At 40.1% G+C, this 26,982-nt stretch overlaps 1 protein-coding gene across 6 annotated transcripts in view; it reads right to left on the minus strand.

The window, feature by feature from the left end:
• FBXO34 (F-box protein 34) overlaps window positions 1–26,982 on the minus strand; it is an 84,309-nt gene that overhangs the window by 3,691 nt on the left and 53,636 nt on the right. Inside the window, exon 1 of one of the 6 annotated variants that reach the window (XM_060096177.1) lies at window positions 759–913. The exons of the other annotated variants lie outside the window; for them this stretch is intronic. The gene's annotated coding sequence lies outside the window, so the exon portion shown is untranslated. Of the gene's footprint in view, window positions 1–758; window positions 914–26,982 lie in introns of those variants that run through there. 6 annotated transcript variants of the gene reach the window in all.

Below are 26,982 nucleotides of genomic sequence, written 5' to 3' on the forward strand. Positions count from 1 at the left end.
CTAAGCTATTCCCATACTGTTGAATACTTTAGATATCTGTATTTTCACTTGTCTGCTTATGTTGCTTTGCTCATCTATTAGTGTTGATTTTCTAAACAATCTACTTGTGTAAGCTCTTAACTGTTAAATTTTCTGCAAATTAAATACAAAGCCCACAATCTTTATTAATTCACTAGTTCAGAAAAACAGTGCCTGTTTTGTTCCCTGGCTAGGGGTGGAGATGGTAACCATTTTAGAAATTATAAAGATGATTACATGCAGAGATATGGTGTTCTAGTCCTTGTTATATCACTAATTAGCTAGACAGGGTGATTTTACCTTGGGTAAGTCACTTCCTCTCTGGGTCTGAGTTGAAATGTTAACTGAGGGGTTGGAACACTAGATTATTTAATGATTTTGTCAATTTATATGTCAAAATATCCCACTGCTACACAGAACACCCTGGATTGAGGAAAAAGTGTCTTGTAGGGATGCCTGGTCTCCTACAAAGTAAACCTACAGACCAAAATAAACATCTGCAGTCACAGATGTGGAGCAAGAGCAAGAGCTTTCACAGGTCTAAGCACATGGGCTCTCACCCACTCTCGCTCCTGGGGACAAAGTCTAAGACATACATATTGGGCAATCCAGCATATCACTTTCTCATTCGCTCCAGAACATTTACCCAGTGCCTGCAATGCGGCAGCCTCCACGGGAACTGCTTTCAGGTATCAGTTTTATTCATCAAGAATGAAAGTGATCATCCAGAACAAATTTACCTTTCACTTCAAATTTAATTCCTAGAGTCCAGTCTCAGCTAAAAGAAGAAATATGGAGGGCTTCCCTGGTGGCGCAGTGGTTGAGAGTCCGCCTGCCGATGCAGGGGACACAGGTTCGTGCCCCGGTCCGGGAAGATCCCACATGCCGCAGAGCGGCTGGGCCTGTGAGCCTTGGCCACTGAGCCTGTGCTCCGCAGCGGGAGAGGCCACAACAGTGAGAGGCCCACATACCGCAAAAAAAAAAAAAAGAAAGAAATATGGATATGAATATCTTCTAGCTAGGTAAACAGAAATCTTACTTTTAAGGCACACAAAGTACCTTTTAAAAGATACCCCTGAAATAGATCAGATTGATTTGTTTCTGATCTTTAGCAATTATATCCTACATCTGTTGAGATCTCCCCCCTTTGTACACTACAGCCTTTTTAAAAGCTTTATATTTTATAGAATTATAGAAACATTATATTCTATATCTATAATTTAGTCTTATAAAAGCCACCCAGAATTCTTCAAGAACAAGGCAAAGATATGTGAATAAAATAAATGAATAAAAGAGGCACATCTAGTGCCATCTCTCTGTCAACAATGTTCTGGTTTTTCATATCCCTTCAATCCCTCTCTAAGTGAAATCTAAGAAATGGAGGTTGTTGAAAAATCCAATTAATTCTCACATAATGATCTCATTACAGAATGTCTGTGAATAAATTTAAACTTCAGCAATGTGTGTGCCATTCTGCATCACACAATATGTTCTCCTCGCATTCCTCCCCCACAAATTATTCTAGGTGCCATTATTGATAGACAGCAACATTTGGAAGAAACTAATGTGATTGCAGGTGGCTTTTGTCTGCGTATATTAACCTGTAAAGTCAGCTCAACTGATACATTACTAATAGACAAGGTTTCAGCAGGATTAAAACAGGAGATGATCCCATGGAACAAAAGTGAAGAAAGGTACAACAGCGAATGAAAAAAGCCAATAAGGTCATTCGATGCAACCAGGGTGACTGCTGGAGGGTGAGTGGTGATTCGGTGGGACCCCCAGAGGAAGCAGAACCTTTAGGCACAGGCTCACGTCCTCCACTGGCTGAAGGATGGCTGGAGTATTAACCTCTCCCCGTTCCTGTGCTGGGCTTGAAGGCCCTGAGACAGAATAAGTGCTGGCAAGACTCAAAGAAATGGCAAAAATCTGAGTCTGGTTTGAAATCAATGGTGGACCATGAGGATATGATGCAGAGCATCAAGGGCATCTACTGCAAAAATTCATAAAATAAAAACTTTACATCTCTAACAGATTACATCAGATGGTGGTGCTTTCCCCACCCCCAACTCACCCCCTCAAATACAGACAGGCACTGCAGAAAGCTCCAGCCAGGTTTCCATGGTTGCCAATCTCTTTGCACAGGAGTATTTTAAAAGTTCGCCACGATAAAGCCCTGCTTTATTAAAGTCCTGCTTTAATGCAGGGTTATAGCACCTACCCACACACGAGTGTTCATTAGACACTCAGAAATGTCCCTGTAAAAAGTTAAGATCCCTGGGCCCATTGAATCAGAATTTCTGGGACTGGGCCAACAATCTGGTTTTGTTTTGTTTTTTTTTTTAATATTTATTTATTTATTTTGGCTGTGCCAGGTCTTAGTTGCACGGCACGTGGGATCTTTAGCTGTGGCATGTGGGATCTAGTTCCCCAACCAGGGATCGAACCTGGGACCCCTGCATTGGGAGCCCACTGTCTTACCCACTGGACCACCAGGGAAGTCCCTGTTTTTAACCTTAGATTTAATTCGGAAGGGAACTTAAAGGTCATGTGTTAGATCTAAGAGTGTTGGGGGGTTCTGGATGTGGGCTGGGGGGCTGGGCTACTGACAGGGGTGAGGTGGAACTGCCCAACAAAAAGCCGATCGGGGCCTCCCTGGTGGCGCAAGTGGTTGAGAGTCCGCCTGCCGATGCAGGGGATACGGGTTCGTGCCCCGGTCTAGGAGGATCCCATATGCCGCGGAGCGGCTGGGCCCGTGAGCCATGGCCGCTGAGCCTGCGCGTCCGGAGCCTGCGCGTCCGGAGCCTGTGCTCCGCAACGGGGGAGGCCACAACAGTGAGAGGCCCGCATACCGCAAAAAAAAAAAAAAAAAAAAAAGCCGATCGGACAGTCCATATTGAAGCGTCTACTCTAAAAGATGCGTAAAGACAGACCCATCTTCTTACCTGTTATTCTCTTTAAAACACCAAAAAAGTCAATGGCCATGTTATTGCCAAATTTCCTCTCCAACTCCAACTCCTCAGTTTCTCTGACACTGCTTTCCCAGCTCTCTTCTTCTCCAGCTTTTAAGCACTGATGTATTCCTCAGAGTTCTTTCTTTTTCTAGACCATTATTACTCTTAAGCTATATATCTAAGTGACCTCATAGTTTTAATGACCACAGATTCATGACTCCCCAGTGGTATGCTCTCCCAAACGTCATATCCTATGACATGCCTAACAGACATACTCAACTGGATGTCAAAAAGAATCTCAAAAATCAAAATGACTATTTAATGACAGCACCAAGTACCTGGTCAACCAAGCCAGAAAGTTGAGTCACTTCGATTCCTCCTCCCATCCAATCACCAAGTCACCCTCCCTTCTTGTTCATCCCTAGCACAACTGCCCTAGTTTTGGCTGTCATATCTTACCTCTGCTACACTGTTGTTAGCTACAGGAAAGCCTAACCTCTTCATCAATGAAATGCAAGGTCATGGAGCCCACTCCAGCCAACCTATCACAGCTTCACTCCTGCCCTACCCTAATTCACACTTTGGAAGCTTGTTCACAGACCATTACCACAGGACCAAGTAGATGAAGGCCAATAATATAATCTAATACACAAATTTTAAGGCAGGCAGAGCCATAAAACTAACAGAACAGCTTCCAACTTTTTTCATACTAACTGCCACCCATTTCTTTCTATCCATTTATTATCTGAAATTTACTAAGCACTCTGGGCTGGATATTAGTGTTGCAATTATGAATAAGACATAGTTACTGCCCTTAAGGAGACAGAAAATCAAATAGGCAATTACGACAGCATGTGATATGTGTTATAAGGATAGTACAGGTGCTGGGAGTCCACGAGGGGAGGAAGGGGGAAGGAGAGGACAGAGAAGGAAGGAGTGTATGAAAGGAAGAGAGGAGACCACCAGCACCAAGCTTAGGCTTGAGGGTGCAGAAACAGGTCAGAAAAGCCCTGAAGGAAGATAAAGTCCTAAAAATTCAAAAGGTAGGTGAGGTAGGTGAGAAATAATCGAAGTCCCAGCTAAGGTGGACAGACAGAAGTAAATGGGTTAGAAAGGAAGAACAGGCAGGATTTTAGCTACTGATTATAAATGGAGGTTGAGAGAGTGGAGTCAAGGATGGGTCCTCAAGGCTACAGCAACTGGGTGAAGAGTGCCACCTTTTAGTGAGACGGTGACAAAGGTAGCTGAGCAGATTTGGAGCAGGGGAAAAGGTAAGGTCAGTTTTTAAAAAATGCTGCATGCAAGCTAGAGGTATCTAGTAGGCAGACTGACACAAGTCTGGCCAAGAGAAATATGAGGAAAGGAACAAGACAGTTGTGACAGAAATTCAATGAGGAAAAAGTTTTCTGGACAGAGATTACGTATGTCTTTTTCCAAAATCTTCACAATGAACATATATTGCATATATTACCGTTATAATAAGAAAAATGTACATAAAAATAAAGAGCAATCACACACCCTACAGCAAGGTCATATAAAGAATTCTGTCTGGGAGAATCCCCTGGCAGTCCAGTGCTTAGGACTCCACACTGTCATTGCCGAGGGTCCAAGTTCAATCCCTGGTTGGGGAACTAAGATCCCACAAGTCACGCGGTGTGGCAAAAAAAAAGGAAAGAAAAAAAGAGTTGTGTCCAGTTAGTGATGGAGACCCCTCCCTGGTGGCTCTGCTGTGAGGAACTGCAGTGGGTGAGTAGGGCAGAGCCAAAAACTCATGGTGAAGGAGTGAATGAAGGTGAAAAAGCGAACGTTAGCAACTTTTTCACCAAGTTTGGCTACAAAGGAGAAAGGCTTTGTACATACCTGTCACCTTAAATCCTTTCCAGGAATAAACTGAGATATAGTAATGAATCAATTAAAACCTGAACAACTTTCCTCCAGTAAAGACCAAAATCTTGCTTTCAAATAACTCCAGTATTCTTTATTGACTCTTAATTTCTGATTTCAGCTCAAAAAAGCTGGAAAAACTCTAACCTAAGCATATTGTACAATCTAAAACTTAAGCCATGGGAGAGAATTTAACTTTGCAAAAAGGCCTAGATAAATGCTAAAGTCTAAAGAATCACACTAACTCTAGTCTATAGAGGACTGAACTCGATCAATGAGGAATCAAATGGCAATATGGGATCAGAATAGGGGAAAGGACGAGATTTCTCTTAGTGCTAACAGACTTAGTGCTAATAGGAAGCCTAACATCGAAGGCCTGTTTCCTAACTTGTCACTCTTAGTCCACAGCCTTGCCCATCTAAACAGGCTAGAAGATAAGGTGCTTCCTTTTTCTTTCTACTTTATTAAAGCTTCAGGAATGCTAATTCCAAAGAGGAGTCATTTATTAGTATAAGAGGAGCTACTCTTTATTTACAAAAGGTTAGAGGAATAAACATAAGAAGAGTCCCTAAAAGATCCCTCCCATGGTACCTTGAGAGGGGAAAAAAAGTGTACAGTAAATAAATCACTGTTTCTTTAAAAACATAAAAGCTTCCAGAGAACATCTTATGACCGCCTTCTTCACTGGACCATTATAGAAACGATAAGCAACAAAGCACTCCACGTATAAACAAAATCCTTGTTTTTTGCAGATGAGGTGACAGAGCTGATATGACTTTTGAAGCCCCACAGGTAGACAGTAGAGGAATTAAGATTAGAATCAGATAAGTCTCCCGGATCTATATTTTCCTTGCTTACAAAAATAAATAAATAAAAATTAATTAATAATTAATTAATAAAATTTAATTAATTCATAAAAATTAAAATCCTAGGTTCAAGCATGACACAAATATAATTAAATAATTCTGACAGCGTCTATTCAAAGAGCTTCTATCTTTCAAACTGGGGTCAGTTTTTCTTAAGTGCCACATAAAACCTCTACACAGAACTGTGATGATGTAAAGCAGACATATCATATAACGTAAGAAGCCACACCAATTTAAAAGTATGTAGAAACTGCTCCTATGGCTATTAAAGCAGAAAAAATGCCAGCACTGGGAGGGTGTGAATACAGGCGGAGACATAAGAAAAGACTCCCATTAACCTCTAAGCACTGACAGAATGCGCCCAACTCTCAGAGTACCTTAACAATAAAACAGAACAAACTCTAAGCCAGAAAAGACGGTATTTCTCAAACTGAGTTCCAAAATATTGGGGACTGGCTTTTTTCCGAGAGGGAGTTCACTCCTTTTTTTAAAGTAATATTACCTAAAACCATTTCATGGGAACTTTGAACTTCACCTCAGGAGGATTAGATGGTTAGTAGTGCACAATTTAATGGAAAAATCCTTTACTGTCTGTTAATAGATACTGAATACAGAAAATAGCCTTTGGAAACACACATGCATTGTTTTCAAGAACTCACCGCTCACAGCTGTCATCAATCTCAGAATTCACAATGGTATTTAAATATGACATACCTGCTTCATAGTCATCTGTAACATAGATGCTATATGATTTAAAACTTCCAGAAAATCAAGGTTTATGATGAACTTGATGGGACAACAAAGTATCTAAAACATTCTGAAAACGTTACAAATTAAGAAGGGTAGCCACTACTTTGCTCTTCTACTGTGACTGCAACAGAAGCAACACCTAACACATTTTAACTGTATTGCAAAATACTGATTTAGTGGTATTATCCAAGTTTACATGGGACCCCTCCCCCCTTTTCTTAAAGTAAGGAGGAAAGGGAAGGGCCTGGAAGACAAAACACTCACTGCAGCTGTTATCAATTATTAAATAACAATTGGGAATAGAGACAAATGGAAGTATTAGGTTTTGTTAAATTTACCATGTTGTGAACAGTAGTTCACAAAATTATTTCCTATTGCTCCTGTGACATAATGCCAAATACAAAACTCTGGCATATCACAATTTACTGCTATCTAAGCTGATGAGACATCTACTGCTAGAATGAACATCAAAACAAATGAAACCTAATAAACAGTTTAGTTCCCCCAAAATCATTAACGTATTTTGAAAAGTACACTGGGCATTACCAAGTAAATTTTGCTTCCACAAATTTTCAGATATTCAGCATTTCTGTTAAAACCCTACTGCTTACATCGACTTAAAAAAAATGCACCATGTAAAAGTTGTGAATTAAGTTTTATTAGGGGACCTCACTGAGAACTATAGCCCAGGAGACAGCCTCTCAGATAGTTCCGAGGAACTGCTCCAGAAAGGTAAGGGAGGAACCAAGATGCATATATGTGGTTTATCAGCATGGGGGGGGGGGGGTGGAGAAGCCATGCAGTTAAGCAAAAGATTACTGCTAATCACAAAGAACAGACATCTCAAGGGAATGCTTTCAGTGCTTTTCTACGTATGGGAAGATATAAGAAGCTGGGTTCACTGAAATTATTCCTTAGCTATGCATCTTAACTATCTAGGTCCATGTGTCCAAAGCACAAAATGCCTCCTGTTTTTCTCCATCCTGAATTCCCCTCAGGCTAATGGCTTGATCCTTGTAGAAGGGGAACTGGAGCAGCATTCTTTGTTTACACTTATTTTTCCTATTCTAATATTTCTTACAGAAAACAAAGGAAAAGAAAACCTCTACTCTTTCACATAGAAAGCTGTTACTTCCTTGAGTGTGCTGATGCTTTTTTTAAACTTTGAAACCATCATTCTTCCATACATTTTTAAAAATATTTATTTGGTTGCGCAGGGTCTTAGTTGCAGCACGTGGCTCCTTAGTTGCAGCAGGTGGGCTCCTTAGTTGTGGCATATGAACTCTTAGTTGCAGCATGAATGTGGCATTGTCCAAATTTGTCCAAAAGTTTGTCCAAAAATGGAACAAAATAGTTGAAATTGAGATTATCTTGAAAAATACAGGATATGTGATAATCATTTGCATTTAGCTACTTCCCAAAGGCCTGGAAGTAGCTAATGATCAACCAAATAATATCAGAATAAATTTTAATCTTACTAGCCAACACTAAAGGTGGGCAGAGGGGAGAAGAGAGAAGAAATGTTATTTCAGAAAATCTAAACTAAGAAAACCTATTGCAATTCAGCACAAAATCTTAGAATAAAAAGAAAATAACAATAGGCAGAAATCACTAGCAAGTCTTGTTTAGTGAAAGAAGCTCCATTATTTTCTACATACCAAACTCATAGCCAGCAAAGATAACATTATGCTGTGAAATTTTAAAACCTGGCTTGTATTCTACTCTCTCTATGCCAAAGGTACTCTCTTTGACTTTCCTCAAAAAGCACCTTTGTACATGTTCAGACAATTGGGCAAAAGAGAAATTTATGTAGAATTTGACCTTGGGACCTCTGTGGATAATTTCAGTAAGATGTAAGCTCCCAAGGACAGGGACCCTTAATCTGCCTGGTTTACCACTGCTGCCCAGAGTTTTACTCAAAAAAATGTTTGTTGAATTTGAATGAATGATGTATTCTAAATGAGACAGCCTGAATCTGGAAAACAGAGTGGGAATGTAACATCCATCTCTACTGTACAAGCACCTCAACTGGATGGCTATAGCCTGTTGGATCCAACAAGGTATTAGTGGCAAGATAAAGCCTCAGAAAACAAAACTGCTATTTGTTAAAGGGACACCATTATTTTCTAAAGAATTAGGTAACTCTTTAGAGTTAGGTAATTAACTTGCTGAAGATCCATCTGGCAAACTAATGAAAAAATCAGGTTTATTCCATTGCAGATGTATCTGAAGAAAAAATTCAACCACACTTATTAGCTATGAATAGTAAGGTAAATGGGCTCACCTCAGGAGCACTGAGCTTGACAACAAGATGTGAAGAGAGTACAGAAGAAAGTCAGTAAGAATGTATGAGAGGAAAGAAGTTAATTATCTGGTCACTTTTAGATTTACTGAAGAAAACCTCCCCTATTAACCCCACCACAGATATTCTTATGAGCTTCATTGAGCTGCTCTGACCACTAGGCCTTAGATCACTCTCTAGTCCCCAGCTTCAGCTCCTTGCTTTAAATGAAATACAAATGAGGTGACTGGTTTTTTTCTAATAAATTAATTCTTTCCATGAACAAAAATATTGTCATATTATAAATATTAATAGGAATATTTGGAAGGTCATCAAAGATACCAAGTGGGCCCCACAAACAGTGAATAATACTCAAATGTAGGGCTTCCCTGGTGGCTCAGTGGTTAAGAATCTGCCTGCCAATGCAGGGGACATGGGTTCAAGCCCTGGTCCGGGAAGATCCCACATGCCGCAGAACAACTAAACCCGTGAGCCACAACTACTGAGCCTGTGCTCTAGAGCCTGCGAGCCACAACTACTGAAGCCCATGCACCTAGAGCCTGTGCTCTGCAACAAGCCACCGCAATGCAATGAAGAGTAGCCTCTGCTCACCACAACTAGAGAAAGCCCATGCACAGCAACGAAGACCAATGCAGCCAAAAAATAAATAAATAAATAAATAAATAAATAAATAAAAACAAATACTCAAATGTAAAACGTGGCAGTTATGAAACAGAACTAAAAAACTCAACAAGGGGCTTCCCTGGTGGCGCAGCGGTTGGGAGTTCGCCTGCCGATGCAGGGGACACGGGTTCGTGCCCCAGTCCGGGAAGATCCCACATGCCACAGAGCGGCTGGGCCCGTGAGCCATGGCTGCTGAGCCTGTGCGTCCGGAGTCTGTGCTCCGCAATGGGAGAGGCCACAGCAGTGAGAGGCCCCCGCACCGCAAAGGAAAAAAAAAAAAAAAAAAAAAAACTCAACAAAACCAGATGATCTTCCAAGCCTCCCTTCTACAATTTTACCAAAAAACTGCACAATTTTGAAACCAAAGTTTTCAGTAAGTAATACCAAAGTTAACTATACTAAGCAGACATATTTTAAGCACTCTAAGGTAATTTCCTAACTAGGTGAACTACATGGGTCTGAAGTCATTCTGAAGTTATCAGCTACCCAATATAGCATATTGCACATCTCAACACCAAATCATGCACTATATTTTAACCACTGCTACAAAGTCAGAGAGAGAGAGAATACTAATTCAAATAAATATTTATTCAAAATAAAATATACTTAAAGACATTAAATGTCTTAAATTTTATTTCCCGACATGTTTTGATTCAAAATAAATAGAAGGAATGATAAAAATAGACATCACCATTTTCCAAACTTTATCGAATTAATGGATCTAGGCAATGATCATCAGTAGCTGCTAACATCACAAAACTGAAACACAACCAGACATTACATGCTCCTGATGCGGGGGTGGGGGAAGACACTTAAAAAAAAATCTATTCTAATCTGGTTAATCCTTTAGAGCCAGCCTCAGAGGAAATGCAGGAGACAGAAATATGCTAAAAACTTGAGGAATACAAACTAGCAAAATCTAGATTGAGGGGAAACTATAGAACAAAATAAGACTGGTTTCTTCAAGCAAATTCCAAGATGGGAGGGGGGCTTGGGGGAGAAAGAAAGAGAGGGGAGCCTATACATTAAGATATTTAACCAACCAATCAACCAAATATGTGGATCCTCAGTCAAACAGACATACCATAAAAATTAACATATATGTATGTATGTATGTATTTTTAAGTCCTTACCCCTTAGATATACATCCTAAAATCTTTTTAGCTTAAATGATATGATGTCTTCAAAACAATATGGGGGAGAAGAGATTCAGAGTATAAATCAAGCAAGATTGGCCATGAGGTGATAAACTGTTGAAGCTGGGCAATGGCAAAGTGGGGTTTTATCATTCTAGCTCTGTATTTTTGTTATACAACTAAATTTTCTCATAATTAAAAGGAGAAATAAATAAATGGAAGCATTTGGAAACAATGGATGAATGAGCCCAGAAATGTTCATTATGCACACACAGTTGGAGCTGCATACCATCTGATCTGGAGTGAGAAACTGGAATTCACAGGTTCCCTGGGTAGGGCAGCTCTGCAGGGATCACTGTTAAGTCCATCCCCACTAAGCCCCGGGCTGTCTGACGCAGCACTCCTTCCTGGTTCAGACCCAGGGCACCAACCAACATAAGTTCTTCTTGCCCTACTCCACACCCTTTACTGAAAACTGAACAGGAAATAAACCAGAAGGCACAAAAAAGGTAAGAAAAGGGAGACAAACACACAGGCAGTCAAATAAAAAAGAACTGAAAGACAACAGTGGTCAAGGCCAATCAACCCATTTCTTAATTAAACAAATATGGCTTTCAATCCCTCATGCTGTAACCTAAATGCGCAGCCTAATTAATACCTGACTCTGCCTTGTATAAGTGCACTTAACTTCCACAACTTTAAAGATAAACATAAATTAAATATTTAAATAAATACATAGGGAATTTTGCTATTTAAAGACATCTTACTGCAAATTCTTTTACAACAATAGTCGCCCCACATTTACTCATGGGGCAGGGGAAATGATAGTATTAATATTAAAATGTTATTATTAATAATGTAGCCATTGATATTTATTGAGTACTTAAGCTGTATACTATTCTAAAGAACTTGATTATGTATGTATATGTATTAGTTTCATCTTCGGGACAATTCTTTTTTTTTTTTCTTTTTCTTTTTGCGGTATGCGGGCCTCTCACTGTTGTGGCCTCTCCCGTTGCGGAGCACAGGCTCCGGATGCGCAGGCCCAGCGGCCATGGCTCACGGGCCCAGCCGCTCCGCGGCATATGGGATCCTCCCAGACCGGGGCACGAACCCGTATCCCCTGCATCGGCAGGCGGACTCCCAACCACTGCGCCACCAGGGAGGCCCAGGACAATTCTATGAGATACATAAAATTATTATTATTATTTATTATTCCCATTTCACAAATGTGGAAGCTGACCAATTAAGTGTAATGAATACTATGTGCTGGGTCTTTTGTGGCCATGCCATGCAGCATGTGGGATCTTAGTTCCCCAACCAGGAATCGAACCCGTGCCACCTGCAGTGGAAGTGTGGAGCCCTAACCACTGGATGGCCAGGGAATTCCCACTAGGTCATTTTTAAAATGTGCTTCATAGTATTTTAAACGAGGCCATGTGTGTGTATACAAACACATACATTTATATAACAATTAATAGAAGAGTCAAATGATTTGTCCAGAAGTCACTACATCAGCTGTACAGAGGTTCCTAATTATAAGTACAGTATATTTATAACTGTCACAGACCAAAGTCACTTCAAGTTCATTTTAATAGAAATGTTTCTCTTTGCCCAGGAAATGGTCAAAGACCTGAAGATAACTGAACACAGATCCAAGCTGAACAAAAAGCCAAAGGAAAAGCATTACAATACCATCAACTCCTTAAGGGCAATTCCCTGTCTGATATTTTATAAATACCCCATTGGATCAAGTACGGAATGCTTTACACACAGGAAGAGCTTCATGAAAAGTAAATGCCAGAAATATTCTACAGTAGCATCCTCGTCTCCCACATCTTCATCAATCTGAACTCCAAATAAAGGGGGAAATAATGTTAAGGAGCTCCTCAAAACACCTGCCCTTCAGGGTCATACAGGGTTATTAATGGACCCACCTAACTTGCTAGGTGGGACACCCAGTTTGACAAGGCAACCTGCCCCCCTAGGGGGACCATTTCAAAACCTCAGTTGCCCCAAATCCCACCCTACCTCCCACAAGGAAAACTGTTCCACATGACCTCCTTGTTTCTCTACAAAGCCTCAACATCCTCTCAGTCATCTAAGGTTCATAACTCAGCACAGTGGTTCTCAATCTTCTTGGACCCTGGATCCTTTTCAGAATCTGAGAAAAGGTCTGAGTTATCTGGCCCAGAAGAATGCCAGAGTATGCACATGAACAATTTTGGGCAGAATTTTGGGGAAATCTCAGTGCTTATGATTAATAGCTCCTGCCTCCTCCTACTTTTTCCTTCACCTTCACAGTAGCCATTTGACCTTTCTTCCCTACCTATCAACATCTTTGTCACTCTTTACCTACTACTGAAACCCAACTGGGCCCTTCCCTGCCCAGGTCTCATCCACAGCCCCACCCACACCCATCAATGGTTACTATAAGCCTTGCTTGAATTCCCAGAACTACTCCCTTGGGACACTTGCCATGGTCTATCTTGTCTTCATCTCTCCTACTATACTGTAAGCTCCTGAAGGGTAAGAATACTCTTACTCCTTTCTGTATCTCTCATAGAGCATGCAGCAAAGTGCCTTGAACGTGGCAAGGGTTTTCGTAAGCATGAATGTCAAACCTAAGGACTTAAAAGAAACCAGCCAATCAGCAAGAACCTCTTAAATGGAACATTATGAGTGTCTGACTAATCAATGCTTGGGCAGCCCAGGAAGTTGATGCGATTAAGCAACTCCACCCATCATTTCCTGATCTAGCACCCTGCTCTCTCAGAGATGGGAGGTTCATGAGGTGGAGACACAGAGACTCTCCACACCACTTTTCTACAAAGCAAAAATTAGTTTGGCTTGAGCAGCAGCTTTTTTCCAGCACTCTAGTTACCTAAAACATTCCTATGCAACATCAGATTTTAAAGAAAATCCTACTCTCAGCCATGCGCAAACACACAGAGCCACAATACTTAATACTGTCACTTTAACTAGAATAAAAACAACTTTCCTTTTTTTCACACCTAATAAAAAGAAATTTAAAAAAACCAAAAAAAACCCCAAAACTTTCATGTTACTAATAACCTCCAGGACAGAACAACCTAGATATGCAGGCATTCAGCTATGAGTTAGACAACCTCCTCCTCATTTTCAAAGCCCCAAACCACATCCTTTAAATACTAAAATACATAGACACTAAGTCCCAACAAGAAACACTGTAAAGTCTCCCCATGACTCTTTACTATATTAAACACAGCTGTCTAAGGTCATGTTTACATATAGATTAAAAAAAAAAAAAAGCCAAACCAACATCAGCATTAACAAAATGTATAATAAACAGCATTAACAAAATGTATAATGTATAATAAATGTATAATAAATTTCCAAACTAGAAAAGAAGACGACACCAAGAAATTTTTAAAACTTCCATCTTTAAGGTATATTAAAACATAAATTATGTCCTATTATCATGTTTTGGTTATATCTGTGTAAGTTTTTATATATATAAAGTTTATATGTGTGTGTCTGTGTGTGTGTGTATATATATATCTCACAATGCTTTAATTACTTCAATAGAAAACCCTAACTTCCCTGGTTCTAAATTAGTTATAAAGCATGCAGAGTTCACACCCAGAACCTTTAGGTACTTCACCTGTTAACAAACCAAACCACAAAGGAAAAGCTGACACCCAAGATCAGATTTATAATAGATGCAAAACTATGCACAGCAAGCAAAGCCAAACATGGTAAGAGTTAGAAATGATACAAAACTCCCTCCCCGAAAATTTCTAGTAATAAGCTTATTCCTCTTTCCTACTGCCCAATCTTATATAAAAGATTGTTAGCACAAATAAAGTAACAGAAATCCTAATTCACAAACTGCTAGAATTTGTGACTCATGGGTCCAACTCTTGCTTTCTATCCTCAAAGCAGGATCCTACTCCCTAGGCAAGATGGCCCTGTAGCTAACAAACATAGCCCACTGGAAAAAGAAAACAAACATCTTCCCTAAACATAACGGCACCTGAGCTGTAAGGAATGTTTTGTATCTACAAAGCACTTTTACAAACATCTCACTTGGCCCTTTCTGTTCCTCAGCTCATCTGCATCTTGGGGCCTTTGTACCAGCTGCTCCTTCTTTCTCCCCAATCCCTGCATGCCCACCTATCCCCTTGTGGCCCTCATGTCACCACAAACTTCATATTCCTCAGTGTTTCTGTAGTTCACAGCTTGCAACCACTGTGCTGAAAAAGGGAGATAAAAGCCCCAAAACTGAAACTTGCTCAAGATCACAGTAGTGATGTAGTCATTACTTCAGAGGTCAACATTTTCTGACACATTAAAAATTTTAAACACACATTTTAAGTTATAAAAGATTTAAATAAAGAGGTTCACCAAGTTCTCCTTATGAAAACATTCTACAATATGTTTTATTTCAGGAACTGATATTCAGTCTCATCTTGTATTAAACACTTCCCTCCCAGTTTTAAAAAGTATAGTAAAAGACAATCTGAGAAAGAGCTTTGTATCTGAAAAATCTTCTACAGTGATTAGCAAAGAACTAAAAATTACCCAGGGGCAAACCAGAAGCTAACCTGCATTACCTGGGAACTTATGGAGAGGTGATAGTGCTAGATCCAGGTTCCCATATAAATAGACCCTTTAAATCAGTCTATTCAGTGTTGCACATAACAAAGCCCTCATGGAGAGTAACATTCACTATAATTCTTACTTCTACTGAGTGGAATGTTTAGGTGAGAAAACTATCAAACACCAAAGCATAATCATATAGGATATTCTTCAGTTCCTGAATTCACTTAGAAAATAATTATTTAATACCTACAGATATGCTCCCATGTGCTTGAAACCCTAATTTAATGAGGGCAAAATGAAAGCCAAACAATGTGAATAAAGGTTTCAGCAGCAGTTCAAATGGAGAGAAAGTTGAGGAAAAAAAAAAAAAAAAAGTTGAGTTATCACAGTCACATATCTTTTTTTTTTTTTTTTTTTTTTTTTTTTGCGGTACGTGGGCCTCTCACTGTTGTGGCCTCTCCCGTTGCGAAGCACAGGCTCCGGACGCACAGGCTCAGCGGCCATGGCTCACGGGCCTAGCCGCTCCGTGGCATGTGGGATCTTCCCAGACCAGGGCACAAAGCCGTGTCCCCCACATCGGCAGGCGGACTCTCAACCACTGCGCCACCAGGGAAGCCCACAGTCACGTATCTTTAAAACACGACAAACACGTAAGAATCTGCAGATTGAATGTCAGCATTTATATTGTATGTATCAATTTAGTTTTTCAAACTTTATTCAAACTAACATCAAAATAATATTGAAGTATTGTATATATTATGTACCTATTTGTTCTTTATAGTTGCCTAAGATCTAGAAGCATACAAGGTTTACTAGTTTTGTTCATTACATGTTTAACTACATTATAATGTAATGTAAAAAAATATATATTTTTTTCTTTTTGGCTGCGCCATGCAGCTTGCGGGATCTTAGTTCCCTGACCAGGGATTGAACCCAGGCCCTCAGCAGTGGAAACGTGGAGTTCTAACCACTGGACCACCAGGGAATTCCCTACCAAAATTTCAATTCTACTCATATTGAAGGGCCTCAGTAAATTTCTTCCTTAAGATGGGATTCACATGTTTCTCAAATTTACAAAACACTGCTCCAAGACCAGAAGTTATTCAGTAAAAGAGAGGATAAGAGCCACATAGGAAAAACTATTAATATATAAGTATATATCTACAGTGATTTGATTAAAACTACAAAAAAGGTAGGCCCATCCTCATCCAGATCAGCAACACCGGTAGTTGCACTCAAATTGCTACCATCTGGAGGGGCGTAAAGAGATCAGGCCCCTTACCTTTGGGAATTTTCACCAATCATAAACCTTGGTGAATTTTCTTCCATTTCACATCACAAGTATAAAACGATTTCTAGTCTCTAATTTGAACGTTCAAGCAATTATTTCTCCTTTTATTCAAATCTCACAGTTTGACAGCTAAGTTATCGAACAGATCTTTCATTCATTCACTTAGTATTATTGAGCATCTATAGTAGATAGTACCAGGGACTTTTCCAGAAACTGGGGATACAGAAGTGGGCAAGTACCAAAATCCCATTCTCATCAAACCTGTGTTCTAGGTGGGAGACAGATGAATAAAGCATATGATACATAAAGTTATCTATGGAGGGAAAGGGAAGCAAGAAGTATATGCATCATGCACTAATGATATATACAGGCATAAGATTTCAGAAAGCTATGTTTAGTCACTGTATCATGAAACAAAAATGTAATAAATAAAACCCATTAGAAAGAATATGAGTGCCCATTTATATGACGAATCCAGAAATGAGATGAGACTATCAGGATAACACACAGAAGCAAAATGGCACAAAAAGCAAGGTCTTTTTGGACACTGACTCTGATCCTGGTATGTGCTCAACCCATTCCTGAAGTACTCTAAATAGATGTGAAACAAATTTTAGAAGAATATTTATGGAGACACACACACAAAAAAACAAAGGAGAGGTTGAGATAATACAGGGAAAGGAAGAATACCCAGGAATTAAGTTAAAAATAGGTAGATTATTCTGTAGGTCACTCACTGTTAGCCTAAGTGCACAGTATTTCCTCAGATTTCAATACTAAAAACTAATTTGGATAGAAAGAGAAAAGTGACATCATGGCTATCTGATGCCACTCAGCTCTAAATTTCTTTAATGGTTACAGAAAACATGCAAATCAAAACTACAGATAAATGCCTTCCACAGGCTCTTATTTGGGAAGATGGGGAAGGGAAGGGAGGGTCATCAGTAGTTACAGGATCAAAGAACAGGCTAATCAAAGAAGAAAACAATTATCTTTGATTGAACTCAACATGAAAACAAAGGCTAGTCATAAGGTTAAAAAAAAAAAAAAGCATTGAAATTAACATTTTTCCTAGCATAAAACTAGGACTAGAGGAAATGTGAAGGCTCAAGAGGCTAAGAGAAAATCCCCTTAAAATAGGCAAATTTTATTAGAAAAATCAAATTATTGTGAAATTTTCTTTTTTAAATCCCAAATGCCTTTAAAAAAAAGTTACACAGGGGCTTCCCTGGTGGCGCAGTGGTTGAGAGTCCGCCTGCCGATGCAGGGGACGCGGGTTCGTGCCCCGGTCCAGGAAGATCCCACGTGCCACAGAGCAGCTGGGCCCGTGAGCTATGGCCACTGAGCCTGCGCGTCCGGAGCCTGTGCTCCGCAACGGGAGAGGCCACAACAGTGAGAGGCCCGCATACCGCAAAAAAAATAAAAAAGAGTTACACAGGTATTTTAATTCTGTCCCACCGTCACATGTCTACCCACATCCCACAAAGCCCAGAAACAAAGAAAATTCAGTGACTCTCCAAAACAATACTAAATAGAAAGAAACGGAGTATTGCAAAAATTTCAAGAAACATAAAACTTGGTTAAATATCCTTTAAGATCATGCAATTCTTTTATTTCATGCTCAAAACAAAAAACTGTGTGATATTTATTTGGTTTCCTGAACAGTACCTCCTTAGTGCTAGAATTATAAATCCTGAGAATCACAAAGGAATCATGAGATGACCACCTAGCCACAACTTCACACACTGATGGAGGACCAGAAACCCACTTTTATCACTGTGCTCTGAGTTGACAAGGCTCCCAAGGCTAGCTCATGCTATAAATCAGTGTCAATTTATTAAGTCGTAATGGGGATCAAAATTCCAATTTCAGAAATTGGAACACCTGAGTCCTCCATTCATACCGTCCCCTCTTTCTGATATTAAACCAGGAGGTTTGGGTTATACATGAAAAAAAATAAAGAAAGAAGAATCTAAGGAAGAATTCAACCAAGCTATAATCTGTTTCTATACACCACCCCGCCCCCGGCAAAGAGCTCACTCAACACAGGAAGATTCAGCCTCTTCCCCCACCCCTCTCTCTCCTAAAGGCTGGACAAACATGGCTTAAATTTTTGTTTTTAAGCTCCTCCTTAAGGCCTAATCAACTTCCATTTATTACATATTTTCTTCAGCTGATTAACTAAATGGATTTTAGCTTCCTAGGTGTTCCTACTCTTCTGAGTTTGAACTAGTTTCGTTGACGGTTTTAAATCTAACTGCTTGTTTGCTAGATTATGTTCCTTCTAAAGATGTCTGATTGTATCCAATACTACTCAACTCTCCCTAATTTTCTGAGAGTCATCTTATCTCAGAGTTGAACAGTATACTAACTTGAAAGAGAAGAGCCTACTTAACCATTCATTCTTGCCACAAATGTTACTCCATGGCATTAATTTGAACCATTTTTAAGGTTTAAGAACGGGTTAATACATTAGAGAAAGAATGCAGAATATGCAAGAATTTTTGAAATAAACTGCTTTTTAAAGACACTTTGCACAAATACCCATCAGTCCTTTCCTGGCCCTCCAGGCAGTGGTTCTCTACCTTTCAGGACAGATTCTCTACCCCACCCTCCAAGAACTTCTAAATAAGTAGAATCAGCTCTGCTATACGGGATTGACTGATATAATGGGGAACAATTTGAGTAAAATATGAATTTCGTGCTTGCTTACGTAGGATTTCTTCTGTGAGAAACACTAGGTGCACATACAAAACTGCACTCTGTTGATCTCAGCAGCACAGGACACACATGTGCACACAACTCAAACATCTTTTTAACAACTTTAAAAAACACACGTCAAGCACATGCACCATCTGTAATGTTTTCCTGGAAATCTGAAAATAACCTGCAGCAACCCAAGTTGGCTATGATGCCTCAGGGCTCCTCAAACAGTTTGGGAACTGGCACCTTAAGTGCCCCACCCCCAGTCTAACATTTCTAAAAACAGCCTACACAGTGCACAAAGTGGCCAGCTCCCAACCTCTCTCCAGGGCTCCGGGTTTGTAAACTGACTTTTCTAAATCTCCACTTGGATATCTAATAAGCATCTGAAACTCAAAACGTCCAAGACAAAATCCCGATTCCCTGTGCACGTTGCACAACCACCCTTCCAAAATTTTCCCCATTTTAGTAAACATCAGTCCTTTTTCCAATTGCTAAAGCCAAAAACCCTTGAATCATCCTTGACCCCCTTTTTCCTCTCACAACCACATCAGCAAATCCATTGGCTCTGCCTTCAAAATATAATCACAATGCAACTACTGTTCACCACCTCCACTGCTACTACCCTGCTAAACCACTAGCATTTTTCACCTGCATGAGTCTCCTGTTGGTCTCTCTCGGTTCTACTCTTACTCCCCATATGGTCTACTCTCAAACTCAGCAGCCAGAGTGATCCTATAAGGAAAAAGGGAAATTCAACAATATCATCTTCAATGCCAAACCGTTCAACGGTTTCCCCTACGATGACACCCCACCATCTCTCATTCCTTACTTGTCTCTCCCCCCTCTGCTTACTCTGTTCCAATGCGACTGGCCTTCTTGCTCTTTGTCAAACACGCAAAGCACAATCCCACCTCAGAGCCTTTACACTTGCTGTTGTTCCCTCTGCTTCTTCCCCCAGATATTTACCTGTGTCACTCTGACTTCTTCCACATTTTTGCTCAAATGTCATCTTCTCAAGAGACACTCCGTGACCATCCACATAAAGAAGTATTACTCCCCTGCATTCCCTATTCCCTTTACCCCTTCTTTACATTCTCTGCAGCTCTTTCTCCTTCCCTCCTAACGTGTCTATGTCGGTGCATCTTTGCTAGAACATCGGCTCTAGGAAAAGACTTAATTTTGTTCACTGTTATATCTACCAGGCCCCAAACCATATGTTACAGACACTCAATACTGTTGAATAAAAATTATACCGATTGCTTTAGGATGTTTTACTTAATATCAAAATACTCCCCAGAGTTTGTATTATTGGGAGTTTTTCTATCCTGCATCTCAAACTCTCCTGTTTTCCTGATAATAATTAAACTTATGCTTTTTTTGGTCATCATTATCCATACAGAAAATTATTTGGCTAGTCCACAATGAATTATACTTCGATTTTCCTAAGCTCTTTAATTCTATTCATAAGCTAAAAGATTAGATAAAATCAGGGTAGATGTTTCGGGTGGCAAGGCACTTCAAAATCTAACCACAGGACTTCCCTGGTGGCACAGTGGTTAAGATTCTGCCTGCCAATGTAGGAGACACTGGTTCGAGCCCTGGTCCGGGAAGATCCCACATGCCGCGGAGCAACTAAGGCCATGAGCCACAATTACTGAGCCTGCACTCTAGAGCCAATGAGCCACAAATACTGAAGACCGTGCGCCTAGAGCCCGTGCTCTGCAACAACAGAAGCCACCACAATGAGAAGCCCGCCCACCGCAATGAAGAGTAGCCCCCACTCACCGCAACTAGAGAAAAGCCCGTGTGCAGCAACTAAGACCCAACGCAGCCAAAAATAAAAATCTAACCACAACATGTTTAAACCAAAGATTACCTGTGGGCCCCACCTACATAATTTAGCCCAAACATAAAAATCACTTTTTGGGGACTTCCTTGGTGGTCCAGTGGTTAAGACTCTGAGCTTTCACTGCAGGGGGTGTGGGTTCGATCACTGGTCAGGGAACTAAGATCCCGCATACCACACGGTGTGGCCAAAAACTAAATAAATATCACTTTTAACCTTTGCCTCATTTAGTCCCAGACCTTCTCTACCAGTTATCTTCAATGTGGATTGGGGGTGGAGTGGGGTGGTCATATTAAAGAGCCTTAATAGGAAGCTACTTGATCATCACCAGGTAGAAAGTAAAGCCCATCAGGATTTGTTTGGAGTCTTCATACTGTGATGGAACCTCAACTCAGGGGATTTTAGATTTTACTTCCTCTCCTCTACAAAATATCTCAGTTGTATTTTGTGTATGCTGAGGATATTTAGACACCCCCTTGAGCAGGCCTGTGGTCTAATCTATGAAAAGGTATTTGGATTGTCTTAGGTCCTTTTGAAAAGCAATGGATTTGGCTCCTTGTTACTATGGTCATGAGGGCCCTAGGAACAGATGTAATTTCCCACTGAAAATTCAAAGCATCCAGTAGCTTTGTTTATCAGGAATAAGGTAGGAGGAGCAGCAGAAGCAATTATGGAGTGCATTTATAAGCATGTAAAGGAGTGTGTTTCTTAACTCTGAAAAACAAGATTTTAAATTGTTTAGTTTACGAGAAAAAAATGAAGGGAATAAGAGAACTGAAGAAAATAAACATGCTGGAGTGTATTCTAACACGTATAGCTCTGCACCATCACTGAACCTGGCACTACAGATTTTCCAGAACAGAGGTTCTCAGATTGGTTTTCAGATTGGTCTGGATGAGAAGAAAAATCCATTGAAGTAACCAGGAAATCAACCAAAGCAAATAGTGGTACCAAGCCCAATGCTCCCAAAAGATTAAGTTGTTTGTTTGTTTGTTTGTTTGTTTGTTTTGCTTTACGTGGGCCTCTCACTGTTGTGGCCTCTCCCGTTGTGGAGCACAGGCTCTGGACGTGCAGGCTCAGCGGCCATGGCTCACGGGCCCAGCTGCTCCGCAGCATGTGGGATCCTCCCAGACCAGGGCATGAACCCATGTCCCCTGCATTGGCAGGCGGACTCTCAACCACTGCGCCACCAGGGAAGCCCCAACATTAACAGTTTAAAGGAGAGATGCCACATCTCAATACATTCTTAAAAGAAAATAATATTCAGTGTCTATTCCTGATTTTAAAAAGTTCTTAGCAAACTAGGGATAGAGTAAAACTTTACCTTAATAAAAGCACTCTCCCAGAAATTTATAGGAAATAGCATACACAACAGCAAAATATTAAAAATATTTCCTCTTAGAACCAAGAATAAAGATGCCAGCCATCATATTACAAAAAAAGATTAAAACATTGAGGGAAAAGACAAAAATCTGTCATTATTTGCAAACTATATGTTATGGGGCTTTCAAGTTAAACAACCAAATTAAAAACTATTTGGTATAATAGTATAAAAACTTATCAGATAAAAAATCAAAATTAAAAACAAAACAAATCTTAAAAAGAATTACCACATGACCCAGCAATTCTACTAAGTATGTACCTAAAACAGGTACTTAAACAAATCCTTGTATGGAAAAGTTTATAGCAGAGCTACTTAGAATAGCCAAAGGGGAAAACAACCCAGATTTCCACCAGTGGATGAATAGATAAATTGTGGTATATACATACAATGGATTATTATCTAGCCATAAAAAGGAATGAAGTACTGATATGTACTACAACAAGGATGAACCTTGAACATATTAATGCTAAGTGAAAGACTCATAGGTCAGATAACAAGGTCACACATTACATTGTTTCATCTGTAGGAAATGTCCAGAATAGGCAAACCTATAGAGACAGAAAGTAGATTAGTTCATAGCACAGGGAGATCAGCTCGGTGCTTTGTGACCGACTGGAGGGGTGGGATAGGGAGGGTGGGAGGGAGGGAGACGCAGGAGGGAAGCGATATGGGAACAGATGTATATGTATAACTGATTCACTTTGTTATAAAGCAGAAACTAATACACCATTGTGAAGCAATTATACTCCAATAAAGTTGTAAAAAAAAAAAAAGAAAGTAGATTAGTGGTTGCCTAGGGCTGGTTGGCAGTGGGAGGGGAGAGAGCACAGAGAGATAGGAAATGACTGCTAATGGGCATAGAATTTCTTTTTGGAGTGATAAAATATCCCAGAGGAACTTCCCTGGCAATCCAGTGGTTAGGAGTCAGCACTTTTGCTGCTGTGGCCCCAGGTTCAATCCCTGGTCAGGTAACTAAGATCCCTCAAGCCACACAGAGCAGCCAAAAAAAAAAAAAAGCAAGAAAGAAAATGTCCTAGAATTAGAGGTGATGGTTGCACAACTCTGTAACTACACTAAACACCAGTGAACTATACACCTTAAAAAGGTGACTTCCCTGGTGGTCCAGTGGTTAAGACTCCATGCTTCCACTGCAGGGGGTGAGGGTTTGATCCTTGGTTGGGGAACTAGATCCTGCATGCCACGTGTTGCAGCCAAAAAAAAAAAAAAATTAAAAGGAAAAAAAGGTGAATCTTACAGTATGTGATTTACATCTAAATTTAAAAAGTAAATGGAAGAGAACAGTCAATAAGATTTGAGGTGGGATAAACATAAAAACTCCAAAACATATGCTAAAACTATAGTAACCAAAACAGTACGGCAGTAGAGCAGAAACAGGTAAGGAGTTCAAGATAACAGCATCCTCAATACTAGAGATGCATAGTTAGTGGGAAAAGCAGAATGTTTGAATAAACTGAGAAAACCAAATATCTGAATGAAAAGGTAGATGCCTGCTATACCATAAAAACTTAAAAGTGCCATATTGAGTAAACTGTAAAATTCAATACTGTCAATTATGAGAATATGATTTTTAAATCTTAGTGGGAAGCAAATCCTTTCCTAAGCAAAAGACACAAAATATTGACATATCTGACTAAATACAAATTTTAAACATCTATTTGGGGAAAAGACACCATAAAATTAAAAGACAAGCAAAAGACTGGGAGAATATTTGCAATATACACAAAAGATTCATTTCCATGACATTAAACAGTTCACCCTAGCCAATGGGGAAGGAGCTGAGTGTCAATATTTTAGCATAATTCTACTGGTGTAAAACAAAACTGAAAAGACTATATACAGTTTGCCAAATACATAGAAAAATATATAATGCCCAGCAAACTGGATATTTTGGAAGGTGAGTTAGGGACATGTATTTTTTCGCATCTATTTTCCACACTGTTTGAATTTCTGACCACAGTATGTTAACTTTATAATATCAAAAATAATTTTAGAAGGAAAAGAGTCTGAGAAGCAAAACTTCAAGTAGATGAGGGCCACTGAAGGATTTTTCAAAGAGAAGTAGCCTGGTTGGATGAGTTTTCTTGACAGATCCCTGGAGAACCTTTACAAAGAAGGGCTATGAAAAGCACCGGTTTGGAAACAGATATTGATTCATTTCTGTATTCAACAAATGCTGAACACCTACTGGGGCTCGGCACTGAGCTAAGCATTGGGACCAATTAGAAATGTTGCAAGTTGTCTCAGCAAAAGGTCAAGTATACTAGATATACAATACTTTGGGGACTGGTACAACGGACATGAGGCATCATTTTTAAGGCCTCTGTGGATAATATCCTTCTGATACTCCTTACCTTACAAGAGGACCAGACACTGCTAATAAGTATAATCCATTTTTTGACAACTTGAATAGGAAAAGCAAAAAGTCCATATCAGCCTGTTCTTGCAAGTCTTGTTTTCAAGATTCTTTGACTGTGGAAACCCCATGTCCTAAAAATCTTTGAACGAAGAAATTTCAAAGCCACCTTTGGTCATTTTCTCTGTGTCCATTTTTTTTTTCATTCCTTGGTTTTGACAAAAGATGACTAAAAAGAGGACACAATATTAATAGGTAACCCAGAGGAAAAACATTTTAGTGAATCATATTAGAGATATTTTTAATTGTGATTTAATCTGCACTGGCTTCTTTTTACAGTTGACATGTTCCCATTTTCATCACACCCATCTGCTATTTCAACAGCAACCCAGTTTTAGCAAAAGTTAAAGACCATGACTATACATAAAATTTTTTTAAACTTTCTCATCTTAAAACTCATTTTTTAAAAGTGTCCACTAAGGGGCTTCTCTGGTGGCGCAGTGGTTGGGAGTCCGCCTGCCGATGCAGGGGACGTGGGTTCTTGCCCCGGTCCGGGAGGATCCCACATGCCACGGAGCGGCTGGGGCCATGAGCCATGGCCGCTGAGCCTGCGTGTCCGGAGCCTGTGCTCCGCAACAGAAGAGGCCACAGCAGTGAGAGGCCCGTGTACCGCAAAAAAAAAAAAAAAAAAAAGTGTCCACTAAGTGAAGGGAGGCAGGAAAAAAAAAAAACCTGCTGGTAACTTTGGCAAACAATTCACCCTACCATTCAGCTTAGGGGCATTTCAAAGATGTGAGAGGTGTGGCAGCAGCTCCAGGTTATACCACTACCTTAGGGCTAACTGCTTTATCATCTAGGGCTGAGAAAAGGAGCTCCTCTGAGGCTGCTGGTTAAGCAGGCAATCACTATCACCTAGACAAAGTCCACCGCCTGAATGAGCTTTTATTAAAGGAACCATAATGCTAGCACAATGCTCCCCAAGCCATACCAACAAGGTCCCTCAGTTTTGGATTTCCTATTTCAAGTGCGTGCTGTGGGCAATGCCAAGGAACATGGAGGTCAGTGTCTGAGGAAGAGATTACGGCAAGCATGACAGTTAGGACCCGCACACCCCAGACAGTCCCACTGTCATCGTACGTCATTGTTTTCACGTAAGACGCCTTGTTAAATATGTTAGTCAAGATGACTTAGTAGTCGTACTCATGAAATCCTTTTTCATAAGAATAAAGTGCAGGGCTTCCCTGGTGGCGCAGTGGTTAAGAATCCGCCTGCCAATGCAGGGGACACGGGTTCGAGCCCTGGTCTGGGAAGATCCCACATGCCGTGGAGCAGCTAAGCCTGTGCGCCAACTACGGAGCCTGCGCTCTAGAGCCTGTGAGCCACAACTACTGAAGCCCGCGCGCCTAGAGCCCGTGCTCTGCGTCAAGAGAAGCCACCGCAATGAGAAGCCTGCACACCGCAACGAAGAGTAGCCCCCGCTCGCCGCAACTAAAGAAAGCCCTAGCGCAGCAACAAAGACCCAACTCAGACAAAAAAACAGATAAATAAATGAATAAATAAATAAATAAATATTTTTTAAAAAAAGAATAAAGTTCAAAGCCCAGAAAAAAAGTCTTTTCAGACTCTCTGTAGAGAGCATACAATCATATGGAAAAAACCTGGCCTAATCCCCCTGAGCCATCCTGAGAAAAGAAGCATTTCTTCCCAGGCAGGAGATCACCAAAAATTACAACAGATTTAAAAAACAAAAACTAACAAATAACAACCAAAAAAATGCCCCAGCCATTAGCACATACAAAGTGTCTGACCTGTATCTCATAAACAGAGGGGGGAAAACTCTCTAATTAAAATACAAAAGATGGTGAGGGAAGGAGAAAAAAACTGAAGACTGAAAAAAGGGGCAATAAGCAGCAGTTACCAGCAGCCATTTTAGTAGTAATATTTAACAATTGGATATTGCTATACACTCGGTCTTTAGAAATTATTACCATCTTCACAGCTTTGAACAAGAAGGTTCACCTGGACATCTAATATAATTTCACATGCACAGTGTCAAATATTTATTCCTTTTATATCCTGTCAGATATTTGTTCCTTTTAGCCACAAGTGCCCTGAGCCACAAAAATCTTTTTAAAAATATATGTAAATAGATGCATCTCTCGACAGAGGAATCCAGGGGAAGTACCTGAGAGTCCCACATCCCCCTTCTGAGAGATTACAAGCA

Source organism: Mesoplodon densirostris, chromosome 4 (assembly GCF_025265405.1).
Source record: "Mesoplodon densirostris isolate mMesDen1 chromosome 4, mMesDen1 primary haplotype, whole genome shotgun sequence".
Lineage (NCBI taxonomy): Eukaryota > Metazoa > Chordata > Mammalia > Artiodactyla > Ziphiidae > Mesoplodon > Mesoplodon densirostris.